This window comes from Dermochelys coriacea, chromosome 2 (genome assembly GCF_009764565.3).
Source record: "Dermochelys coriacea isolate rDerCor1 chromosome 2, rDerCor1.pri.v4, whole genome shotgun sequence".
Taxonomy (NCBI): domain Eukaryota; kingdom Metazoa; phylum Chordata; order Testudines; family Dermochelyidae; genus Dermochelys; species Dermochelys coriacea.
The window spans coordinates 132,889,894-132,914,841 of NC_050069.1; the positions used below are offsets into that span (position 1 = coordinate 132,889,894).

Sequence of the window (24,948 nt, forward strand, 5' to 3'; positions counted from 1 at the left end):
TTTTCCAATTTAAAATTAACTGCCTCAAGCAATAGATCATCAGAACTTATTTTCCAGAAAGTAAACAAAATATGTGGTTTGATAGATTGATTCTGATTAACAGTGACAAGGTATTTCATATACAGACCTGAATTGATTTTTGTTTGTTTTTCTTATTAGGAGAATTTGATCACTTTTTATCTCTGAGCTTTACAAGTATCAGGATATTGAAGCAGTTTGGCAGTGCCAGAAAAAAATAATTCTGTGCAACTGAAATGTTTCACTTAACTCAATCCTTGAGAGTATTAAAATAAGTATTGTAAATGTGAGTGTGCATTAAAGTAATAATATAAAGGAAACCAAAAGGGGGGATTAGCAAAGGGTACAGCTGCTTATGGGGAAAGATGACTGCCTAATTAGGCCAATATCTGTATTACACCCAGGACAAAAAACAGATTAAAAGACCTAGAAAATCTTTGGGATCCAGATATTGTCAGAACTACTTTGCCATAACCCTCTCAATAATCTTTCCCCCAAAATGGGAGAAGGTGATATTAGTAAGATTCATCAAGAGATGATTTCTTGTCCAAGGACCATAAATTGCCCATCTATAAATTTCTGGCAAGGTGCTTTCTCATAGGGAAGGGTTGATGGTGTCTGCTAATGGTGGGTCCCAAGTTTTTCTGCAAGGTTTACACATAGTGTGTGTATATATCCTGCAGATAACAGTTCTGCCACTAAAAAAAAATGGTTCTGTCAGAGATGCAGATTGTGAATCAACTTGTCTAATGTATAGTTAACAACTTCTAAAATGGAACTATTCCACAACTAACATTTCCCTGAAATATAACTGCCTTTGCGCTCAGTTAAACAAAACTTGTACACACACCAATAACATAACACCTCTGCAATTTATCACATGAATATCATCACATGTGAATATATCTAAAACAATCTGTTTCTTTTAATGATACAGTCAATGTATCACATAATAAAACATGATCTCCCACTGGTTATCTGGTCATAACAATTATTTAATCAAACTTTCTTGAGGGAAGAATAGAAGCCTGCAGCTACATTGTATAAGACCAGAAAAATCCAGATTCTGGTAGTATAAAATTGCTACAGTATAACAAAATGAAGAAAGAAGTTCAGACTAATTAGTGTAGCAGAAAGCTTGGCATGAGTACATTGCTTATGACAAACAAAGACAGGATTATTGATTTCATTTAATCAGGCATGAATGGCAGAGCTGCTTACTCTACCAGTTTGAGACACACATGGAATCAATGGCAGCAATATATATTAAACTCCCAAATTGACAGACATCAGGTAGCAAACCTCTCTTGAAAATACCTTATCATTTTATAAAAACAAGGACAGCTTCACTCCATCAGGCACAAGTAGCTGAGTCTAAGGGCATGGCTACACATGCAGACATAGAAAGCTTTGAGTTAAACCAGCCCTCAGAGACCTCAGGGAAAGCGTTGCCATGTGTTCACACTGTCAGCTACAAGCACAGTGGCGTGACCACATTGCAGCACTTGCAGCAGCATTGGGATCGGTGCATTATGGGCAGCTATCCCACAGATCACCTCTATCCATTCTGGTGCTGTGGCTTGTGGGAAGGGGGCAGGGGGGCTGGGCATTCTGAGTCCTGTCCCAATGCCCTGTGATGCATTGCTTCGTATCCCAGCAATTCCTGTGCTTTCGTCCACATTTGGCGCCATCTTTCAACATTTTTTATACTACGTGCTCTGTCTTCCCTTTCAGTCTGTGGGAATGGATCCTGAACTTGTGAGGAATATTCTGATGGGTCTCACCAGCATGTCATAAATTGCAATCGAGCTACTCCTTAACCTACAAACTGACAGTGAGGAGTCCCACAATGATATTGACTCACATAATGCATACGACACACGGACATGCTCACCACAGTGGAACACCGCTTTTGGGCTTGGGAAACAAGCACTGAGTGGTGGGATCATATTGTCATGCAAGTCTGGGATGATGAGCAGTGGCTGCAGAACTTTCGGATGAGGAAAGCCACTTTCATGGGACTGTGTCTGAGCTCACCCCCACCCTGCAGTGCAAAGATACGAGACTGAGAGCTGCCCTGATGGTGAAGAAGTGGGTGGCTATTGCAATCTGGAAGCTGGCAACTCCAAACAGCAACTGATCAGTCACTAACAAGTTTGGAGTGGGAAAATCGACCACTGGAATAGTGTTGATGCAAGTTTGCAGGGCCATTAATCGCATCCTGCTCAGAAGAACCGTGACTCTGGGCAACGTGAATAACATTGTGGCTGGTTTTGCACAAATGGGTTTCCCTAACTATGGAGCGCGATAGATGGGACACATATTCCAATTCTGGCACCAGCCCACCTAACCTCCGAGTACATATATCAGAAGGAATATTGATCTATGATTCTCATAGCGCTTTTGGATCACAGTGGGCATTTCATAGACATTAACGCAAGCTGGTCTGGAAAGGTGCATGACACACACATCTTTCAGAGCACAGGCCTGTTTAGGAAGCTGCAAGCCAGGACTTTCTTCCCAGACCAGAAGATCACTGATGGGGAAGTTGAAATGTCCACTGTGATCCTTGGAGACCCTGCTTACCCTTTAATGCCATGGCTCATGAAATCCTACACAGGGAGCCTTGACAGCAGCAAGGAGTGGTTCAACAAAAGGCTGAGTCAGTGCAGAATGACTGTTGAGTGTGCTTTTGGCCATTTAAATGGCCACTGGTGCTGTCTGTATGGGAAGCTGGACCTGGCCAATGACAACATCCCCACATTTATAGCCGTGTGTTGTACCCTCCATAACATTTGTGAAGGGAAGGGTGAAAGCTTCACTCAGGCATGGACCACAGAGGTTCAACACCTTGAGGCTGAATTTGAACAGCCAGAGACCAGGGCTATTAGACGGGCCCAGCAGAGGGGTGTAAGAATTAAGGATGCCTTGAGGGAGCAATTCGATGCTGAAAGCCACCAGTAATGTTTGGTGCCCTGCACAGGAGTGAAGTGCAGTGGCTCCAATGCTAGTAGGCATCTGTGTTTGCTATGTACTATGCACTGACTTGCAATGCCTGTTGCTTTCCTGGGCTACGGTATCTTTAACTTAATGCAATAAAGTGTTTTCAAAGCCAAAAATTTCATTTATTGAAAGAAACTTAACTGCTGGGGAAACAGAAAGAGTATGACATATCTGTGCTATATGGGAGGAGGGAAGGGGGTGGGGTGGGGAACGGGACAATCACAGATTTGCATATGTCCTGTTGTCATATTCAGCCTTCCTGTCTGGAATGCCATGCAATGAGTGCTGCACTTCAGGCTAGCTAAAATGCATGGTGATGGGGGTTGAGTGCAGTGGGTAAGGGTCGTAGTTTGTAGGGCTGGGTGGTGAAACTACAGGGGTTGGAGGCAGCTGGTGGCGGAAAGAAACTGGATGTTGGGGAAGTGTGTTGGTGGTGACATGGGGGCACAAGGGAAAGAGTTTTGGGACAAGGGCTGTGGGCGTGGGGGCAGGCATGGATCTTCTCCATCTGCAGTGCTGTGAGTGCTAGTATCAAGTCCGCTTGGTGCTCCATAATGTTTAGCAGCCACTCCGTGCTTTGATGCCAGCCATCCACATTCTGCTGGGGGAGCCTCCTTTCAGTCTCCACCACTCCTATACTTTTTGATTTTCAGTAAGGGACTGCTGCATTACTTCATGCAGCAGGTCCTCTTTGGTTCTTCGCGTATGCTTCCTGGTGCTTTGTAGTCTTTCATCCATTGATAACAAGGATGGCTGGGATCTCAAGGTTGCATCTGTAAATCCAAAATGCAACACTTAATGGAGGCAGCATTGTTCACACTGGACAGAGCAATTATTTGGCTGTACTTAAAGACAAGTACAATAGCAGAAAGTGCCGGTCCCAAATCGAGTGCACATAATCCAGAAGTGCCCCAGAATGGTGAGTAAGCACAGGGGCAAGGGGGACTGATTGTTTCAGGGCTATATTGTCCTCTCAGGTTGGTTCTGTGCTTTGGGGAGAGTCAACAGCTGCAGGGGTCCTCTATATTGAATACTGTCCCCACATTTTCCATAGGATGAGTTCGTCTTGGAAGATATCTCACTGCTGAGGATGACCTGGGAAGGAAGGAAGGGTCTTCTACTGCAATGCAGCTTCCGCCCTGGCCCTTATGCTGCTTGCCTGTGTGGAGCAATGTTCCCCCCACCCTCACAGCACAGTGGCGTGGACATGTTAGCCTTACTGGGACAAGAACCATAGTAGCTCTGCCAATGAACCTGCCCAAATGGATTGCCCAGCTTCTGTATGAGACCTTTGAAGAGATCACTAAAAGTCAATTACCACGATGTGAGAGAGCACATCAACACCCTATTCCGCATCTAGGCATGCATGCAGCCCTAACCCTCCTCTCCCCAAGAGCCCGCACCAAACAACTACCTTCCCAAAATAAAAGCCACTTACCAGGCACCTCCTCTGCTGTTTGTTCTTCTCCAAACACGATCTGCTGTGACTGGCTACCTTCCTCCTGGCTTGAAAATAGCTTCTAGATGAATGCATCTTCGGATGCCAGGCCGTCCTCTGGCTCTGGGCCCCCCTCCTCCTCAACACTCTCTGTCCCGCTTTCCTCCTGCTGCCTTGTTGAACTCTGTGCTTTACAGCTTCTGAAGTGCCCATGGGGGCCTTTGGAATGGAGGTGGGGTCAACCCCTAGTATCGTAACCAGCTCTTTGTAGAAATGACAGGTTGTGGGGGTAGCACCGGAGCAGCAGTTTGCCTCCTATGCATTGTGGAAGACATTTCACAGCTTTTTCACTTTAACCCTGCCCTGCAGTGCATCCCGGTCATGTCCCCTTTCCATTATGGCCCTTGATATCTGCCCATAGGTATCTTAATTCCTATGGCTGGAGCGCAGCTGGGACTGGACAACTTCCTCCCCTCAAACACTGATGAGGTCCAGCACCTCGCCATTGTGCCATACTGGGGATTGCCTAGCTCATGGAGGCATAGTCACCTGGAAAGATGCGCTGAGAGCACTCCACAACTTGCTGAGCAAACAGGAAGGGGAATTTCAAAATTCACAGAAAATTTAAAGAGTGGGTCTGATGGTTAGTCACTTGAGGGTAGGGCAGTAGAGTTCAAAGTGATGACCAGAGTGACTAAAACAGGCATTGTGGGACACTTCTGGGGAGGCCAATCAGAGCGCATTAATATACAAGGCATCCACACTGGCATTGGAGCGCTCCACCTGGGGAGCAGCAAGCTTTATGCTTCTCGTGGAGATGAATTACCAGGAGTGCTCCAGTCACGGAGTCTGAACACTTTATGTGCTTTGTCAGTTGGGACACCTCAGGAGTTAGGGCACCCGGGGCTGATTTTATGTGCTCTAACTTGCAAGTGTAGACAAGACCAAAGTGTGTGTCTATACTGAAGTTCGAGGGGTAGTTTCCAGCATGGGTAGAATTACTCACATTAGCACACTCAAAATAGCAGTGTCTCTGCATGAGTTGCTAGTCACCCTGAATACAATCCGAACTGTAACCCTGGGTATGTACTTGGGGAGGCCAGCTCCTCCAATCACCCATGCAGCCACAGCTATACTGCTATTTTTCGCACGCTACCTTGATCAGAGCTAGTGCAGCTATGTCTGCACAAGCTGGAAATTACACTACCAGCTCTAATGTAAAGATATACCAAGTTCCTAGACAGACATGCAAAGGGAAGGCAGATTTATTTTCTGTGATGGGCTGTACAAATGACCTATTGGTGGATGATGCAGTAAGGATGTGCTGAATAACCATAGGTGCCCTGGCCATGCCCCTACCTCACCTACTCAGGTCACCTGTGGACACATCAATGGAGGGCCATGGGGACCTCCCAGGCAGCAGGAGACCTGTATACTAGTTTATGCCAGCTGAAGTCCCTATTAAAATTACTTCTCCAGTTATGCAGAAACACATGAACAAAAAAGTTAATCTTGCCCAGAGGATATTGCTGTATCAAGATTGGCAGAAAACTCGGGTTTTCAATCATTTCTCATTTGTAGAGTAAAATAAATGTTTAACAGAGAAAAGTCTTCATCGACAAGATATTAACTGAACACTAATTCAAGCTTCCAATGGGTTTAGCCATTGGTCATTAGAAACAAGTTCTTATAAATAAAATAAATAAGATGTCAGCAATAATGTGAATATCTTTCCCTTTTACTAGCAGGATGAGCTACAAGTTTGCTTTGGGACAACTCTGAATTTGGCTAAGAATCTAAGAAAAGCAAAGTAAAATAAATGAGATCATTGCAGAGCTAGAAAACAGGAAATGTTGAAGTTTTATATAAAATCTTATTTTTAAGTGTTTAAGGTCAAATTATCTCTAACTTGCGGTGGTGTAAAATCCAGAGCAATTCCCAGGAAATCGGTTAAATTACTCTGGGTTTACATCAGTCAATGAAAGCAAAATTTGGCCCTCTGTTTTCCATAACAAAAAATCAAGACAAAATTAAAAAGAAAAGGAGTACTTGTGGCACCTTAGAGACTAACAAATTTATTAGAGCATAAGCTTTCGTGAGCTACAGCTCACTTCATCGGATGCATTTGGTGGAAAAAACAGAGGAGAGATTTATATACACACACACAGAGAACATGAAACAATGGGTTTATCGCATTTGCTCCAACCCCTCAGACAGAGACAAACACCTACAAGATCTCTATCATGCATTCCTACAACTACAGTACCCACCTGCTGAAGTGAAGAAACAGATTGACAGAGCCAGAAGAGTACCCAGAAGTCACCTACTACAGGACAGGCCCAACAAAGAAAACAACAGAACGCCAGTAGCCATCACCTTCAGCCCCCAACTAAAACCCCTCCAACGCATCATCAAGGATCTACAACCTATCCTGAAGGACGAGCCATCGCTCTCTCAGATCTTGGGAGACAGACCAGTCCTTGCTTACAGACAGCCCCCCAATCTGAAGCAAATACTCACCAGCAACCACACACCACACAACAGAACCACTAACCCAGGAACCTATCCTTGCAACAAAGCCCGTTGCCAACTCTGTCCACATATCTATTCAGGGGATACCATCATAGGGCCTAATCACATCAGCCACACTATCAGAGGCTCGTTCACCTGCGCATCTACCAATGTGATATATGCCATCATGTGCCAGCAATGCCCCTCTGCCATGTACATTGGCCAAACTGGACAGTCTCTACGTAAAAGAATGAATGGACACAAATCAGACGTCAAGAATTATAACATTCAAAAACCAGTTGGAGAACACTTCAATCTCTCTGGTCACTCGATCACAGACCTAAGAGTGGCTATACTTCAACAAAAAAGCTTCAAAAACAGACTCCAACGAGAGACTGCTGAATTGGAATTAATTTGCAAACTGGATACAATTAACTTAGGCTTGAATAGAGACTGGGAATGGATGAGTCATTACACAAAGTAAAACTATTTCCCCATGGTATTTCTCCCTCCCACCCCACCCCCCACTGTTCCTCTGATATTCTTGTTAACTGCTGGAATTAGCCTACCTGCTTGTCACCATGAAAGGTTTTCCTCCTTCCCCCCCCTGCTGTTGGTGATGGCTTATCTTAAGTGATCACTCTCCTTACAGTGTGTATGATAAACCCATTGTTTCATGTTCTCTGTGTGTGTGTATATAAATCTCTCCTCTGTTTTTTCCACCAAATGCATCCGATGAAGTGAGCTGTAGCTCACGAAAGCTTATGCTCTAATAAATTTGTTAGTCTCTAAGGTGCCACAAGTACTCCTTTTCTTTTTGCGAATACAGACTAACACGGCTGCTACTCTGAAACCTCTGATATTCTTGTTAACTGCTGGAATTAGCCTACCTGCTTGTCACCATGGAAGGTTTTCCTCCTTTCCCCCCCCTGCTGTGGGTGATGGCTTATCTTAAGTGATCACTCTCCTTACAGTGTGTATGATAAACCCATTGTTTCATGTTCTCTGTGTGTGTGTATATAAATCTCTCCTCTGTTTTTTCCACCAAATGCATCCGATGAAGTGAGCTGTAGCTCACGAAAGCTTATGCTCTAATAAATTTGTTAGTCTCTGAGGTGCCACAAGTACTCCTTTTCTTTTTGCGAATACAGACTAACACGGCTGCTACTCTGAGACAAAATTAAAGGATCCTTACAGAATGTTAACTTTTTATAACTGGAATAGGATTGAATCATCACCTACAAGAATTGCTACTCAAAGACTGTTGAACTTTTTGCATGATTTTTGGTCTTTTCAACTTCAGGGGCATGGTATCAGCGAAACTTAATTAAAATACACACCATTAACTCACAGGAATTGTTTGGATCCCAACTTCTCCATAGGTTTCTAGTTCAGGCTGGGATTGCTCTTCATGCTTTAATATGAGTGAATGGTGAACCCCTAAAACTTTGGATGATTCCCTGTACTGTGAATCTTATAAATTAGCTATACTGAACTGGAAATCTCAAGAGAAGAGGCCCTCTCATGAGGTATTTGAAACTTATGTGGTGAGCAGAATTAGCACGAGAACAGATTTTTTGTGGCACTTCCAGTTCTGCTCCTGGGTAAAATTCAGAAACACAGAGACTTTCATGGCCAAATTTTCAAAGACTCTTTCCACCTATACAAATATATAAAATAACAAATGGTATTGAGATGATAGACTGGTTACTTCTGTTCTTGCCTCATAACATAAGATAAAGGGGATCTTCAATGAAAGTTTTGAACTTTTCACCTTTCACAGATAAATGGAACTACTTTATGACATAGTTAGACTGTGAATCCATTGCCACAAGGTGTCACCGAGGCTAAGAATTTGGCAAGACTCAAAAAGGGAGTGGACATTCATATGGATAAGAATATCAGAGTTATAACAGAGAAACAAAATGGGTGAGTAATATCTTTTATTGGACCAACTTCTGTTGGTGAGAGAGAGAAATTTTCAAGCTTTCTCAGAGCCTTTCTTCAGGTTTCAGGTCTCCAGCTCTGTGTAAGATTGAAAGCTTGTCTCTCTCACCAACTGAAATTGGTACAACAAAATATATTTCTTCACCCACTTTGTCTCTCAAGACTACGTAGCATTGTAACAGTTAATTTCAACAAAAAAGTTTCTTAGAAGAGAGACAAAACCTCATGTTTTGGGGTTTAAAACAATCTCTAACTACTAGGGATTGGAACTAGACTTTCATGAGGCAGATTATCTTGCATCTGCCTACTGTAGTGTTGCTTGCATCTTTCATGGAAGAAGCTGGTGCTGGAGACTGCCAGACAAGACACTGGACTATATAGACCACAGATCTGATCTAGTATAACAATTCTTGTGTTCTTACATATAGGATGGTGCTTAGGATGGTTGAAAGTTAGGTTACAAATGTGTGCAGCTGACAACTGGTTTCACAGAGTTTATATCTATGCATGTAGCACTCTATCACCTGCACCTTGCCATAAGATACTTGCATTGCATTCTAACTGTGTCATTTTAGTACGTTTTTGAAGTTACAGCCAGGAACACAGAAACAGGGTCCTAGTTGTTTGATGCCAATTTTCAAAGCACTCTTTAAAATTCTTACCTCACTCTGGCTAGGGTGACCAGATAGCAAGTGTAAAAAATCAGGACAGAGGTGTGTGGGGGGGGGGAAATAGGTGCCTATATAAGAAAAAGCACTCAAAATCAGGACCGTCCCTAAACAATCGGGACATCTGGTCACCCTAACTCTGGCTCACATTCAAGAAAGAACTTATGCATTTGCTTAAGTCCCATTTAAAACACATCCTTCAGCATTAGAGGTCCTGATTCAGAAAAGCATTTGTGTCCCCACTGCTGCTGCTGTTTTAACATGGCATTTTAACAAATGACACGATGCACTAAAACAGCTTTGGGTTTCACCATTCACTATTAGCTGAAAAATATAAAAATGAACATTTGCACCAGTTTTTCAATTATACCAGGTAGCTAAAAATACTTTCAAATTCAGAAATACTGTCTTAGTATTCCCATATTCACAACATTTTCCCATGGGCCATGAACATATTGAAGGAGGACCTAGTAATTATTAGCACCCGAATATAAAGAATTTCAAACAAAATGCAAGAATATGACAATACCCAGTAACACCTATTTATTACCCTGATTATATATATATTACTAGATCTGTTCAGAGAATGGTAATTTCATTCTGCAGAGCACTTTGAGATTTCAGAATTAGTTTTCATTTTGCTTAGAAATCAAACCTTGAAATTTCAAAAGTCCCTGTGACAATTTTTTTTTTAAAAAAAAATCTCATTTTGGGATGATCCAATGTTTAATTTCTGACAAAACTGACAGATTTTGTATAGATTTCAACTTCTTCATTTTTATAAGATAAAATGTAGACCCCAAATAAAAAAAAAAGTAAGAGCCAAAAATACCATCTTTTCTGAACAGCAGAGTAAAGGAGGAGGTTAGAGGCAAAAAGGCATCCTTTAAAAATCATACTTTTGAAAATAGAAAGGAGCATAAACTCGGGCACGTCAAACATAAGAGTATAATTAGGAAGGCAAAAAATAATTTGAAGTGCAAACTAGCAAAAGACATAAAAATTAACAATACATTTTTAAAGTACATCAGAAGCAGGAAGGTTGTCAAATCAGAGAGGCCACTGGACATTCAAGTTGCTAAAGGTGCATACAAGGAAGACAAGTCCATAGCAGAGAAGCAAAATGAATTCTTTGCATTGGTCTTCACTGCAGAGGATGTAGGAGAGATACCCACTTCAGAGCTATTCTTTTTGGGTGTCATATGTGAAGTACTGTCCCACATTGATGTGTCAACAGAAGGGGTTTTAGAACAAATTGATAAGTAAACAATAATAAGACACTAAGACTAGATGGTATTCATCCAAGAGTTCTGAAGGAACTCAAGTATGAAATTGAAGAACTACTTACTGTGGTATGTAACCTATCACTTAAATCAGCCTCTGCACCAGATGACTGGAGGACAGCTAATGTGATGCTGATTTTTTAAAAAAAAGACTCCAGTGGCAATCCTGCCAATTATAGACCAACAAGCCTAGCTTCAGTACTAGCCAGACTGGTTGAAACTATAGTCAAGAACAGAATTATCGGAAACATAGACGAACATTATATGTTGGGAAAAAGTCAACATGGCTTTTGATAACGGCTCAGCCTTTCCCAGTTGTCTCCCCCCTGCCAGAGCCTTTCACTGACACATGTAGCAAACTTTTCACCACAATGTGCAGATACATGTATACTACATGCCACTGCCAATAATGTGTCATGCAAATGTAGCCTAAGTGACTTATTCGGATGCAGCAGAGCAGGGACTGAACCCATAACCCCGAGTCGCAATCCAGGGCCTTAATCACCAACTTCCTTCTTATTGTGTTTGGTGCTACCTCCATCTGGTACATAGAAACACATCTTTGTAAAAAAAAAAAATCCTGCCTGCTGGCATTACAAACGATAATGATCTGTGTAGACAAACACAGAAAGAGATGAAATTTTTGTTCCATCACCAGACATTTCTCCAAGGGCCTTCAGTAAAGTAGTGAATCATATAGCATCATCCTTCCTTATTTTCCTTTTTTTTTCCTGAAAAAAAAAGAACAAAGCTTTCTCACATGGAGATATAATGAAGATAACTTTCTAGTTACTGCGGGGACTGTGTTTTTTCCCTTTTAACGAATGCAGGTGTAGTGTACACCATAGAAAAATCACCTCCTTGGCAATAAATCCCATGCAGGAAGAGCTGTACATGGTACTCTGAAGTAATAGCTGATTTTGTCAGTTTTGTATCTGATTAGCTTCTGCACCTTTGTAACTCCTTCTCACTAGAAATCAGTGGGAGCTGCTGGGTGCTCAGAAGTTTTGAAAGTCAGGCCATTGATTTAGAAGGCCAACTTTAGGGTCTTCCTTTTTGAAAAGGTTGCTCAACTTGTATGACACTTCTGACACAAATGATAAGATGAATGATTCATTTTTTAGGTGAAAATCCCTTTCATTTACAAATGAGCTGCCCATAATTTTAATATAAAATCTAATTATAAGTTTTCAACACTAACATCTTGTCACTGGGATCACATTTGTGATTGCACCATGTGTGCTATTACCATTTGCGATGAACATTGGGGGTTGGCAAAATGGGATCCTGGGGCTTTCACGGAGCCCCATTAACTTCAGTGAGACTCTGTGCAGAGGCAGGTGGTATTCCTGTGCAGAGTGAATTGCAGGATCAGGGTTTAAAACCAACAGTTCAAATCCCTCCCACATAACTGAAAAGAGGTACATTTTAGTGGCTTATAGAAAATTAGTTTGGTCACTTCAGTTCAGTTACCAGCAGACATGTGTCCATACTGTTTCATTTGCAGCAATAGCATCAGTATTGCTAATAGTAAGTGCTCAAAAATCATGTCAGGTGTACAAGAAAATCATGAGATTGGTTTAAAAAGTCATGATATTTTAAATCTATAATAAATGGTGGGGTTTTTATTTGCCTTCTGACTTTTGAGCCTTTTAAGTTAATATTTTCAAGCTTTCCTCCACAAATGGAAGAGCTGGAAACTTTGTTTGTTTGTTTTTAAATGAAAGATAGGATTCTCACATAGCTCCAGGATCTGGGGCTTTAAGAAAAATACCAAATGTTCACAAGAACTACAATATCACAGTTTGCAACACTGTAACATTAAAAATTTTGGAGGTGAATTAGAAAAACTAAGCTATAACATCAACAAGCTTAATTAAATCACACAAACCGGAGCACAGGGGTATTCTGCTTCATTCCAGAAAGCCTTCCGTCACCAGCAGGATACAGATGACAATGTCAGTGCTTGAATGATTAAGGATTTCTGGAGTGGGTCCCTCAGTCAAGAGACTGGGGAATGTTGTTATGAAGCAGTAATGCCAACTGTCAGAAGTCTAGAGATGTTGGATGATTTTCTTAAAGCCCTCAACTCTTGGAGTCATGTAATTATAGGAGAGAAAAAAAAACAAGTTTCTAGCCCTCATGGTTGTAGAGAACAGTTTGAAAACATGAACCCCAAAAGACTTAAAAATTAGCAGGCAAATAAAAAGAACCCAAAATATATGCCTGGGGATTTTTTATAATCATGTTCTATAAGCAATTTGATTTTTTAGGTTTGACTCATGATTTTTTGGATGTTTGGGTTTGTCAATACTGACTGACATTGGCTTATTTACTCACCCTTAGAAATGTGCCTTCCAGTTAAGGGTGAGACATTGGCATTGCCTCTGCATGCACTATGTGAAAGGAGTGGCTAAACAGAGAAAGCCAAGATGTTCAACCAGTGTAGATTTCATGGATCTATGCCAATTAATGCAGTTACAACAAGTTATACCAGCTGAATATCTGGCCCAAAAACTGAGACTCCAGGGCATCACATCCACAAGAATTAACACCCACAAAATAAACTTATTGCTATGTAAAATCAGGACCTGCTATTCATAGAATATCAGAGTTGGAAGGGACCTCAGGAGATCATATAGTCCACCCCCTGCTCAAAGCAGGACCAATCCCCCCCTTTTTTTTGCCCCAGATCCCTAAATGGTTCCTTCAAGGATTGGACTCAACTCTGGATTTAGCAGGCCAATGCTGAAACCACTGAGCTATCCCTCCCCCCTCCTTGTGATATTCCCTCCTGTGATATTCATATATCACATGACTAAGCAGAAGCAGAGTTTGTGCTTCTCTCTCCATGCCCTCCCTTCCTCCATCTCTTCAGTTCTGGTGATATTCCTAAAGAAAAAGAATTTTTTCCCCCCAGAACCTATTAGTCCTGAAAGGTGTTAGACTTGATTGTCCTGTGACACACCACAGATCATTGGACATGTTGAACCTGTTATCTGTGAGAAACACGTAACAGACGTTTGTTTCCATATCTGTCTTTGAAATAAAGCCTTTGCTACTTAGACAATAACAAGCTCTATCTATTTTTCTCTTCATTGAATGAATTGATTAATGACACTACTTGCTATCTAGCAAAATCCTTTAAAAAGTGCCTACCCTGAAACACAGTGTTACAGAACTTTTATGAACTGGTTAAGGACTTTGGAAGATGCTTTGAAGGATTCCTTGTAGATAACGGCAGCAAAATTTAGCAGTGATCCCTTTCCCTGCAGAACCTTCAGACACATTTTTTGTGCTACAACTACGAAATTGTACAGCTTCCTGGGCAATTATACTCAATTATATCATCAAGAAATTGAGGCATACAAGGGTCATTTTTGTTCTTGTTCTGATTGTGCTAGTTTTTGAGAACATTTTGCATGTGAATTACCTAGGTGTGAGCATCCATGAGAGCTGTGTTGCTTCGATTGACTCTATGGTGTAAATGATCAGTCCCCCAGTTTTAAAATGAGAGCAAAATTGCATAATCACATACATTCACTCAGAACTCTGCAGGTACAAGCAATGTAACACCTACATACAAGAGCCAGAATTTGTACCTGAAAAACTCAGCATCCCCTTTTCAAGTCAGAAAGAGCTATAGGGTGGCTCCACACTTTTGAAAACTCAGGTCCCTTATTTAGCAGCCTCAATTTAAGCACCAGATTTAGAAAATCTTGGCCCTAAATCCTTTAGACTGAAGCCGTAGAAATCTGTAGTTTAATTCTGGAGGGTCCTGGGTTCAATCCCTGCTAATAACAGAGATGACAGTCATTACACCAGTAGTTGCTCTGGACTTCTGTAGCCCTTCTGTAACTTGAGAGTAAAAAATTCAATGATGCCTTGCCCTGCACATGGGAATGAGACAAGGGATGGAGAGAAGACATCTTTTGCCCTCTCCTTCCCCCTGCATTGTGCAACTATATAGGGGCTGGGTTCAACTGAATCCTTAAGAAATAAAATATATTGCTTAACTTTAAATAACCCTAGTGATAAAGAATGACCAAAGTGGAACACAGAGGTTACATAAGATGAAACAAAATGTATAAATAGGATATTTGATTATGTAAGTAGCATAAAGTTACCCAGAAAGTAATAAGAAAAGGAGTACTTGTGGCACCTTAGAGACTAAAAAATTTATTTGAGCATAAGCTTTTGTGAGCTACATCCGATGAAGTGAGCTGTAGCTCACGAAAGCTTATGCTCAAATAAATTTGTTAGTCTTGAAGGTGCCTCAAGTCCTCCTTTTCTTTTTGCGAATACAGACTAACACGGCTGCTACTCTGAAACCAGAAAATAATGTTGGCTCTACATTCCATTCCATTATTAGCCTTTCACTGTTTTGGCAGAAACAGGGGAGTGCACAAAGGGGGATCAAGCAGGGACACCCCCGTCCCCCAACAGTCATTAAAAATATGTATTTCTGCTCCAGCCCTGCACCCAGCCCCAACTGCTTCTCCAGCCCCAGATCCAGCCCTGGCCACTGCTCCAGCCCCAGTGGCTCACCCAGTCCTTGGCCACTGACCCAGCCCCTGGTCGCTGCTCTAACATGCCACTCCAAAAGTGGTCAAATTTAAATTGCTGCACACACCCCTGGCTACAAGGTGACTGGGCAAGCTGTACATGTTTAAAGATGCAACAAGTTCTGCTTGCTAAAGCCTGAACTGGTCTAAGACACAAATCTCACTTAATGAATATTTTTGCTCACTGACAAGCTGGAGAACATATGAAATAAGACAAAGGAACATTTGCTGGTGCTACTGGAAAATTGTGCTGCACCTAACAACTGTCCTGCAAAAATGGAATCTTTTATTTTCATACATCAGCAATAAATAATTCAGAGGTTTTAAGTGTTTCTTTTGCCCATTTGCATGGAAGAATTATTGGAAAACATCTCACCCAATTTTCTCATAAAAACTTGTCCATGCTATGGTTGATTTGAAAGTGATAAAAGTAATAAAAGATTACTGCAGATCATTTCCATTGTTATAGTAATTGTTATAAAATAGATAAATAAGAAAATCAGGGTCAGCAGGAGATGAAAAAAATGTAGCATTTCTGTTTCAGAAAAGGAGAGGGGAAAAATTGATTTCTCATGCATAAAAAGAACATTGAGATTACATTACATTGTATTTGTACTGCACAATTAAATGGCCTAGAATGTTATTCTACATGGTTAGTATTCAAAACATGAAAAACTAAACTTCTCATAAAACAGTGTAAGCAAGATATTCTAATGTATAATCAAAAGGATATTAATCTTGGAGAACATGAATTAGCAAATGAACAATATGGTGAAAAGTAATTTTGTAGTGATTATTATAGAATCTGGGTGCAAGGTTTGTCTTTTCTGTGTTTGTACAGCACCCTGCACTCAGGACATTTGTGTGCTATTGGAAAAATAAATACTTACTACTAATAATAAAGTATTTACATATGAGATCAAAACAAAGACCATTTTGCAGAGTGCTATGTCTGCTGAAAATCTGTGTGAATTTCATTCTGAATTATGTAGGCACTCTCCAGTACTTTTCCACAGGCACTGATATTTCTTTTCATAATGATTAGAGATATATAAAATTTTGACTCTCACCCGGTTTTAGCTTTTGTCACACATTCAAACCAGGCTTTCACAAATCTTTTAAGTCAATATGGGGAGTTTATGATTTCACTCCAAAATTAAATGTGCACAAAAATAAAAGGGGGTGAAGAGTGAGAAGAGGGATTATTTCAATTCTGCAAAGGCTCTCTGATTTTAGTTTTATGAATTGAAAATCAAAAGTACACGTGATGCACCCTCTAGTCCCATTCTATCTGAATACCACAAGGTCTGGGGCATGGGGTGGAGGGGTTAAACAAAAGTTTCCATGTTTTAGCCTATCTTTACCCAAAATAATGTGAAATTTGCAGCTTGGTCTCACTTTTATGGGAAACCACATAGAGCCTTGTGATTTTACTGGGTTTCATTCTGAGTTTGTTAGGTAACATAATGACATTCATGGTATAAAAGCCTACCATAGCTAAATGAGTTAGATTAAAAAATAAACCTCAAGTTAATTCATGTGGATGAAAATAAAAATATAGTTTCCTTCCCAAAGTTTTTGTATAAATAGTGAACATGCATTCCTAACAATGGTATCACATTTGTATTTTTTGAACATGGAAAAACATCTGTCACCTTAAAGAAGCTAGATATACTAGTGTTAATTCTAAATAGCACAGGCAATTTGGGAAGAAAAAAAAATCTTCTCTTTACCCCCCACTTGAACCCTTGCTGTGCACAGAGCATGATGCCAATTGTCAGGCATCAGAAAGAACAATAGCTGAGTAAGTGGTACATAATAGGCAAACAATGTCTTTTTCAGAACTGAATTAACTGTTGTTTTAATGAGAATTGGAAAAAAACATGGGGACAGTCCAAATCTGTGTTTGGCATTCTGTGATCTCAGTTCCTTTTGGCTCAGGATATCAATTAGCTTTCTAGAATGAATTAAACTTTTATATTTGCCAAAAGAGATTTTTCAGTTTTTCAATCCAAAATATAGATACTTTATACGTGTTTCTTGTTGTGCATGTCTTCACCACCAGAAAGTTAAGAAATCTAGTAATTTGTACCTTTGCCAGTGGTGGGGTCAAGCAAAATATCAAACCCTTGAATAATTTGGAAGCTCCAGCCCCACTTCCATAGTTAAGATTGAGCTGACTTTTTCATTTAAAGCAGATGTTTCAGCTATTTCATTATGTATCCTTCCCAAAATTACAACAAATGCTCTTAGTATAAAATAAAACGTATCATTTCAAATACATTGACTCAAGTGTGTGGCTGTAAATTTATATTGTATGAATATACATATACACACACATATACAATTTGATTACTCAAATGTTCTCAGACAATGAACACAAGGGTTGTGAGCACAGCCTAGCAAATTCATTTTGAAATTTAAATGAACACTAATGAGAAATTCTTCAGTATTCATCCATCTTTAAAATAGAATATCCTGAAACAAGAGGAAAATAACAGCAACAGTGGTCGTGCTTCTCACAATTTCTTCGTGATTTCATAGTTCAGGTCAGCTCCTGGTTACTAGGTGTTTGAAATCTCAAGCTGTTCTCCATTTGCTTCTGGCTTACTAGAAGGAAAAAGGAGGTCTCCTTCTCTCTTTGTGCCCTCCTGACCCAGAGCCTCCTGATGGGAACCTCTGAGTTTAGCAACTACTATACCTCTTCTCCCCAAGAACCTATTTTTAGACCCTTCCTCCTTGTGGATACCCCAAGTGCCTGCCTCGGATGCTGCTTTGGTCATCAGCAAATAAAAAAGTACAGGCCCTGTCAGTTTCCCTTTTAGTTTAGTCAAGGTATCTGACTTGGGACTAGTTAATTTCACTCTGGGAAATCTATGAACCATATGAGAGACACATGAGCTGTCTGTCTGCAGACTCAGTCACAGAGCTGCACAGATTCACATTTGGAAGGTTATTTTCACTACAATAATGAATATATAATATATGTGACAAATTAAAATAGTGTTAATCCCATCTGATGGGCTTCAAAAATCCACACAATTATTATTGGTGAGTAGGAAACTGAACAGGAGGTGAAGAAATAAGCCGTCTAGTTTGTATGTAAACCTAATTTTACTGAGTGGATTTTCAAACCCTTTAGCTAGGATTAGTACTATTTTAATTTTATCATTTGACCAAATAACCATAGCTTTGATTCAATCTTTTCACCTCTGTGTCTGTAAAGTTACAACTGGTTTCACTTCAACATACTTGGTTAACTTTCCTGCAGAGGATTCATTGACTCCAACATTATGGCTGGATTAAAAAAGAAAAAATGAAAAAAGAAAGAAAGATTAGATATTTTTATCAATATTCATAACATTATGCAAGTGAGATTAATGATATGGGCAATCAAATCTCATGCTCGAGCTTGCAAAGAGATCATCTATCTGTATCATGAAAAATGTTTCCTCCCAAGCATATCAAGACAATTGAATAAAAATCTCACAAGGTGTTCGCTATGTATAGTTCCTATTACTATAAAGCATCAGGCATTTGCTGAGAACAGGATGCTATTCTAACTTGACAAATGTTCTCATCCAGTGTACGGCAATTTCTTTGTTTCAAATATATGAAGGGAATTATTGTTAATGAGATGGGTATGTGTACTTCTCAATGCAATGTACTGAACATTTAACCCAAGACACTGAATAAAGACATTGCTAGCTATGGAATTGAGAAAAATAAGTTCACTGACAATAGGGTGACAAAGCATTAAAGAAAGAAGAAAACAGTTTCATTTTGAACTTTTGTCAGGTGGTAATTTTTAATAAACTGAGAAACTGTACAAAAGGCAAGAGTACAAAGTGGATACAAAGGGTACTAAATTACACTGCTTGTGTTTTGCACCCATTTTGCACTGATGTAAACAAATGATGTAAACAAGATGCAGATCAATGGAGAATCTGACCCTGATACTATTAATGGTAGCTGAGCGCCTACCTGTCATAGGTTCCCTTGAAAATCACAACCTAGGTCTGCTTAGTTTAGAAGGAAGACTAAGAGGGTTCATAATAGCGGTGTAAAAAATAATGAATTGTAAAAAGAAGGTAAACTAGGCAATGGGAAGGTGAGAGGGACCACTCACAATAGTAAACACTGCCTGGCAGTATGGATCCAATAAAATAAATATAGATAGATAGATAGATAGATAGATAGATAGATAGATAGATAGATAGATAGATAGATAGATAGATAGATATAAAAAAATGGGAGTATTTCCATTGACTTTCACTGAAGTTGGATCAGGTCTTAAATCCCTGCAGAACTGGTTCCTGTTCAAGGTCATATAATGAGACAATGTGGATCAGTAGCATTGATCTGAACAACACAATCTGGAGTGATCCCGGATGTTTTCCTGGTCAGGATGGAACACATTTTTGTGCTCCCCAGATCCCCAGCACCTGAAGTGCAAAGCCAGATGATCAGTGGTGGGAGGGGGGGAAAAAAAGTCCAGATGCACAGCATTCCCTGGAAATCCAGGGCAACTGCCCCACTCACCTTCCCCAAGAACTAGCTTTGAACACAATGCTTAATCACACAATGACATACCTTGTATATTGGGCACTGCTAGAGGTACATTTTGCCATAATTATTCGGCACATTCTAAAACAATTAAATTGCATATAAAGCTGTGATAAATAAAGGGTGGGGGGATAGCTCCCTTTGATGGACACCCAGCCAGCCAGTTAGCTGTAAAATCCCTTTGGTAACTGTTCTTTACTTCCTTTACCTGTAAAGGGTTAAAAAGTCCCCCGGGTAAAGAAAATTAAGTGGGCACCTGATCGAAAGCCATTGGGAAGGTAGAACTTTTTAAAATTGGGAAATAAACTTCCCTTTTGTCTGTTGCTCTCTGGGCTGAAGAGACAGGGCAGCAGGAATGCTGTGTAAAGTTTGAACCAGATATGAAAATCATCAGATCATATCTAGAACTACTTTTAACAACCCAAAGATGTAAGTACATCAGAATGTTTAGCTAGACATGATCAGGTATATTTCTGTTTATTTTTCAAAGCTTGTGGATCTTCTCTGTGCTAATCCCAGATGCTTTTGTTTGCTTGTAACCTTTAAGCTGAATCCCCGAGAATGCTATTTTGGGTGCTTGATTTTTGGAATTGCTCTTTTAAAAATCTAGCAAAAGTTCCAGATGTATTTTCTTTCTTTTTGTTTTAATAAAATTTACCTTTTTTAAAGAACAGGATTGGACTTTTGGTGTCCTAAGGGGTTTGTGCATATTGTTTGATTAGCTGAGAGCCACAACTAGTTTCCTTTGTTTTCTTTCCGAGCTCTTCCCCGGAGGGGGCGGATGGGGGGCGAAAGGGCTTGAGGGTACACCACAGGAAGGAATTCCCAAGTACTCCTTCCTGGGGGTTTATTTTGCCTTTAAGTTGTGGCATCTTACCAAGCCATGGTCAGAGAAAAGCTGTAACCTCAGGAGTTTAATACAAGCCTGGAGTGGCAAGTATTAATTTTTAAAATCCTTGTGGGGCAAACTTCTGCATTCAGAGTGACAGAGTTGGGATTCAGCCTTGACAAAAGCTTATGATGTAAAAGTTTATTTACTTTTCCTTGCCAAGTTCAATATTCTGTCCACTTATTGCTTTTGTTTCTGTGTTGATTCCTTGCTTTGCTGTACCTTTGCACATGAATTAATTGATATATTTTAGAATCACTGTGACTTTTCGACAGTGACATCTCATTTTGAATGCATAATACCTTTTTAACATTATGTTAATTCTTGTCCAATTTAGATTTTTACTTTTTATGTCTACAATATACCTTTATATTCATATTATTTTATTTCAGTTATAAAGACAGACAGAGAGCATGTTGATTTCAGTACTTTAATGTTTTACACAAGATTTACACAGGTTTGAGTTTAATGTGTTTTCCATTTTGTCTGTAAGGCAATAGCATTAAAGGGATCTTAAAGATCTTATATGTATCAATACCTATATTTAAATATCAATATTTTTTCTAGTATTATATTACTACATGTCCACTAAAACCATGGTCAACCTTTCCTAAACACACTTCCGTCAAAGAATATACATCACGTCTTTTTATATACGTCTTTTTGAAGCAAACTACATTTGCTTGTTATCATTTGGTCTATTTTTCTTTTAGGGAAGATAGTTAATTATGATGCTGATTATTATACTAGTTTATTTTACCATTAATCCTCTTTCTCCCTCCAGGCACTAGCTAAGTTTAATAGAAAATCCTGCTTTTGTGGAAGGGTGGGATTTTCAGAATCCTGATGGAGTTAGATTCTCCTCTCACAAATAAATTGAACAGGAGTTGAACATCTAATTCCATTAGCTTTGTTTTAAAATCCCAGGCTAAAGCATCCATGACCTGTCAAAGCCATCAAGTTAGAGTTTTATGCATAATGTCTTTGGGGCAGATTTTGCCACCCTTACTAATGCTGTGTATTATCTTACCCTATAAGCAGTTCCATTGAAGTCAATGGGATTGCTCATTGAGTAAGATATTACTCATTGTTAAAAAGGTTTCTTATAAACACAAACAAGATCAACACTTCTTCCATTTAGGCAACATTTCCAAACACACTGCACTGTTTCTGTAATTTAGTGTTATAATCCAATTAGTATGATCATTATGCTTGAACCTTTTGTTTTGTGAAGTGCATTTATTATCATTAATGTCCTAAATCTTTTCCCACTCTGATGTAGCTATCTACTGTTCTCATATAAATATTCCCTACAACTTTATTCTACTCTGAAAATTTCTAGGATTCATTTTTTATTGTAATCTTGCACTAAAAGCAATATTCCCATAATGGTGGGTGTCTATAAGCACACATTGCTGTGACGTGCTCTAAAGCAGCGGTGCTCAACCTTTCCAGACTACTGTACCCCTTTCAGGAGCCTGATTTGTGTTGCATAGTTTCATCTCACTTAAAAACTACTTGCTCACAAAATCACATATAAAAATAAAAAAGTGTCACAACACACTATTTCTGAAAAATTGCTCACTTTCTCATTTTACCATATAATTATAAAATAAATCAATTGGAATATAAATATTGTATTTACATTTCAGTGTATAGTATATAGAGCAGTATGAACAAGTCTATTGAATTTTAATTTGTGCTGACTTCACTAGCGATTTTTACGTAGCCTATTGTAAAGCTAGGCAAATATCTAGATGAGTTGATGTACCCCCGGAAGACCTCTGCATACCCCTCAGGGTACATGTACCCCGGTTGAGAACCATGGAACACTGAATGCAGCTTTCACTTTCACAGCTGTATCTGTACCTCTTGCATTCGTGCCAACAGATACAACCAGAGCAAAACCTAAAAACCTGAAATTTAGGGAACAGTCCTTAAAGCTCTCGTGGTTCTGTCAAAAAGCCCAAGACTCTTGTCAAATACCCAAGATTAGGTAGCTCCATAGCTCATAAGATCTGAAGACAGTAGCAAGAGATTGTCAGACCCTTCTGAGACCCAATGACAGCTTCCCATTACAGTAATCCCAATTTTGGAACATGTGGAGAAGGAAAGGAAGCATTTCTTAGAACTCCCGAGAAATTCTTTTTTTCTTGTTGTTGAAATTATACATGTGGAAAAAATAAGTGTTTTGATTAATACTGAAAAGTTTAATAAAAATGGACATTGCCTAAAGCAATGTTTAGAACAATAAATAAGTAAATAAATAAATAAATAAATAAATAAAGCAAAAGCATTTTCTATTTGCTAAAATAGCATTGATAGAAATTTTTTAAATAGCTCAAACTTAACAAAAGTTTCCTGTTGACTTCTGTCAACATTTAGTCAGAAATCTGGCCCTTTTTTCATCTTTCCAGAACCAGTTTGGTCATGCTTAAATAGATTTCATCCCTGCTTATTTTAAAAAGCAATATAGAGAGTAAGACTGATACTTTTGTGCATTTGGCGCCTTTGTGCCACTCAGGCAGAGTAAGGATGCCAGAAAGCAGCTGGATCTGGCCATTTTATAATTCCCCTCATGTGAGGAAATGCTAAAACTAACATACCCAGCTCCTGAACCAGCCTCACATGATGTGTGTCAAAGGCAGTGCAGGAGCAGAGAATGTTGTTCTCCACCAATCCCCATCTAACATACAATCCATTGGGGGCTGGCACAGCTTAGTGAATCCCCCTTCTCAGCTACATTGTGTGGATCTTGACATGACAAAGAATCTGGGCTCTGTCTGAAATGACTTTGTGTCTAAGGCCCAGACAAAATTCTGATGAAATAACCTATTAAACCTACAAGACAAAAAAATCCACCTTGTAATTCTGAAGAGGAGTTTAGCTGAGCAAACTACCTCACTATCCGCTTTGTTAGCAGAGTTTCTTTCCAAATCTTCTTGGCTATTAATTTGCCAGGACCATTTCATTGCTGACCTATCCTGATCTTATTAGCTGTAAGCAATTAAGGGACTAATTGAGAATTAGTTTGCTGTGTCAGTTCTCTCATCTTACATTTAAAGAGGCCATTTACCAAAACTGTATACCCATCTGAGTAATGCACAGTACTAATCTTCAGCATGGAAGAAAACCCTATAGAAATATAATTATTAAGTAGTTTTAGGTGAAATCTAGAGCTCAGTGTCCAGCCCAAGTAACCACACTGTGCAGACAAACAGGGAAAAGGAGGGAAGAGTAACCATCCCTCCCACCATCCCAGGCTAAAATGGTGGAGTGGCTTTTATGTTTTTAGCTCTTGGGTAGAGGATGGAAGGAACCGCATAGCAGCAAAAAGTCCAGCCCTCTTCCTTGCCTGCATACACTATCTAACTCCATCCTTTGCCATAAAGGGAGTTCCTTCTAAATCCTGTCCTGTCCCCATGCAGCAAAACCTCACAGGGTGTGACTGCTCAAGGTTCTAGCAGGATGCAGAATATGCCCATATCTGAATGAATATGTAGCATGACATCCCTGAGTGGGCTGCTAACAATGAGGATTATACGTGGTACCTCTTGATCTAAAAGCACAATCCTCTAGTGCCTGGACTAGAAATCCTAGTTCTGTTAGGACAAGGGCTGCAGCAGACTCAAACCCTATACGGTCCAGCCATTAGAGGGAACAGAGAGCCATACTGTATAAATGCAGGTGGCACATACATAAAGCATACCAGATAACATTAGAGCTGCACTAGAAAATAATACTGAAGATTCAAGCATTGTTAAACTTTCAAACAAGCACTTTCATGCTTCCTCCCATGTTCCCCTTCACTTTTGGGAGAAGCTCCCAGCAAACATTTTACCCTCCTTCAAATCCTTCCTTAAAGCTTCCCTAATTCTTCCTTTGTTGAGATGCTTACAGAAATCTTGACAACTGTTAGGATGCTGGTGTGCTGAGACCAAATGCTCTCATGCTGACCAATACTGACTCCGTATTTCCTTGTACTCCCCCATGGTCTGTCTATATCCATCAGTTGTCTCTTGTTTTATACCTGAATTGTAAGCTCTTTGGGGTAGGGACT

At 39.8% G+C, this 24,948-nt stretch overlaps 1 long non-coding RNA gene across 1 annotated transcript in view; it reads right to left on the minus strand.

The window, feature by feature from the left end:
* Nucleotides 1-268: 268 nt before the first annotated feature.
* LOC122458803 overlaps nt 269-24,948 on the minus strand; it is a 59,590-nt gene continuing 34,910 nt past the window's right edge. Inside the window, exon 3 of the long non-coding RNA XR_006279080.1 lies at nt 269-716. This is a non-coding gene — a long non-coding RNA (uncharacterized LOC122458803). The remainder of the gene's footprint in view (nt 717-24,948) is intronic.